Raw genomic sequence first — 2,397 nt, 5'->3', positions numbered from 1 at the left:
TCTGCTTTGGAATATAAAATTAAAACCCAATGTTGTCAATCAAAAAATTAAAAAACTTAAAAAATTATAAGGATAAAAAATATTTAAAAATATAATTTTTTAAGAAAAACATTGTTTTATAAGTGACTTAAAACTATGTAAAAAAATATTTTCAAAAAAATGTACACTTTCTGAAATAATGAGTGTTCTATGATAAAAGAATCACCCGGTATATCAATAAGTAACAAAAAATGATGAAATATTTTTTCAATTTAAAAATATTCTTAAGGTACCTTCGACCATATCACCACATACAGAACATGCGAGAGGAGGTTTTGAGATGCACATCGCACAATACCATCCATGGCCACAGTCCAACAGTATATATTGCGCCTGGTCTGGTACATATTTTATATGGCGTATACATCCAAGGCACTGACCTCCAGTTGGATCGAGTAAAGAATTATTTCGCATCCATTAACCTTTTAATAAAAATTGTATATTTTAATTATAAAAGAAATCTGGGTCATTGGGTTCCTTTAATAATTAAAATATACAATTTGGGTCATCTGGGTTACTTGTGTCTATGGTATATCATTTTGGTGTTTTATCTGTTTCTAGTACTATTGTGATTATTTTTTTGTGTGTTAATAAGTTTAAGATCTGCTTAAAGTACCGAACATTGTTTGGGGTGTTGTTGAATGAACAGCATAAGTACTGTCCAATTGTATTGAATTTTTGAAATAACTGTTTGCCCTATAATGCATATATTAAAAAATATAATTTAGTTATAGTCATCTAAAACTAGGTTTTTTTTTACAGATAATTACCGATTTAAGTTGGTTCTTCACTATGGCCACAATAACTATTTGTTCCACAAACGAATACTCCATGTGGAGATTGATTTCATGGATGGCAATCACCCATATCAACCACAATATATTCCTCATTTACATAGCCAAATCTGTATAACAAAGAACATTGCATTATATAATTGTATTTATACTGGCAGTAACAATAACGCACACCTCTCCGCGTCATACTGGAAATCTGTAGATAAGAAATCTTCATAGTGATCGATTTTGTAGAGCATTTTTTTGAAATTCGTACCTAATTGTTACTTTGAATACACGCTCCCCACGTTGGGTATACACATTGTCTTCATTTCTTTGTAATCGCTGGTAGAATTTATAAATGAAGTTCAATCTCGAACACGCGACGTATTGTTCGATTACATTCCATAACAGGGCAACAAAGACCTTGGTAAAGCCAACAGGAACTCCGGTGCTATAAGAACAATGTGATGTTTCAATACATTAAAATTATTGTACTGCATTAGGAAAAAAACTAGACTTACGATGGGTTGGGGTACTTGGTGAGGAAAAACAGTCTCAAAAAATTGTGGACAAAACTTGGAAACGGTCTAATAGGGTTGTTGTCATTGGACAATGTATTCAAAAGTTTGCCTGCTATACTGTTAAGCATAATATTATTTCTGGGATGAGACTCCATAATTAAGTTCACCGTACCATATCCTATGTGTGGCATTGGTGTCAGGTTATACTTCAAGCACCTGCATATGAATTGATTTTAAATATACAAGATTGTTTTACTTTTGTTATTTTTTTTACTCACTGAATTTTCCTGAAATCCACCAGCCCTCTTAGGGTTTCACTTAGTAGACATTTCCTTATCAGTGATAAATAATTTTTTTTGTTAATTTTATTTTTTTTTAAAAGATGTTTGTTTTCACTTAAAGCAATTTTTATTATTTGTTGTGTGTTTTTTATATAGCTGTCACATAAATTATTGCTTGTTATAATATTTAGTAGCTTTTTATATGTTTTTTTGGATTTGTATATATCATGGGCACATTTCATTAAATTATTCTGAATTATTATTGATTTCAAACTAATTATTTCCTTCTTCAATGATTGTCAAACCATGTGTGTAACATAGCAAATTGTAAGCTGAGTAGATCACGTTTAGCTCCATTAGTTTCAAAATTAGATTAAATTGCCCTCTTCTAAAATATATGGCCAAGTTTGTTCTATGGTATCTTATAGGCTTTTTATTATATTTTAACTTTAAAGCGAGTTAAGAGTATTTTAATATGTACATAAAATTTACAATTTTAAAATTAAAATAAATATTAATATTATAAAAAATAAATTTTATAACTCGCTTTAAAATTAAAATATAATAAAAAGCCTTTGAAATACCTTAGAAAATAATCTTATCTTTACATTTTATGAGGTAAATTCACTCTAATTTTTAAACTAGTGGAGCTAAACATGATTTTCTGAGTAAAATTACGTATGTTACACACTTCTAAGACGGGAGATGACAAATTGTTTCTGGAAACCACTGCTAAAATTGTTCAAAATATTGGAGTATGATAGCAGATAAATTTAATTT

At 29.1% G+C, this 2,397-nt stretch overlaps 1 long non-coding RNA gene across 1 annotated transcript; it reads right to left on the bottom strand.

Annotated features, from left to right (window-relative positions):
- Positions 1–211: 211 nt before the first annotated feature.
- On the bottom strand, positions 212–2,070 carry LOC103310356. The gene is made up of 6 exons (XR_001680079.2): positions 1,615–2,070; positions 1,337–1,552; positions 1,006–1,266; positions 810–943; positions 537–735; positions 212–461 (listed from the first exon to the last, which is right to left on the bottom strand). It is a non-coding gene; the product is annotated as an uncharacterized LOC103310356 (long non-coding RNA).
- Between the last annotated feature and the right edge of the window lie 327 nt (positions 2,071–2,397).

The sequence above is a fragment of the Acyrthosiphon pisum genome, chromosome X (genome assembly GCF_005508785.2).
Source record: "Acyrthosiphon pisum isolate AL4f chromosome X, pea_aphid_22Mar2018_4r6ur, whole genome shotgun sequence".
Lineage (NCBI taxonomy): Eukaryota > Metazoa > Arthropoda > Insecta > Hemiptera > Aphididae > Acyrthosiphon > Acyrthosiphon pisum.
This window is presented reverse-complemented; position numbering and strand designations above follow the sequence as displayed.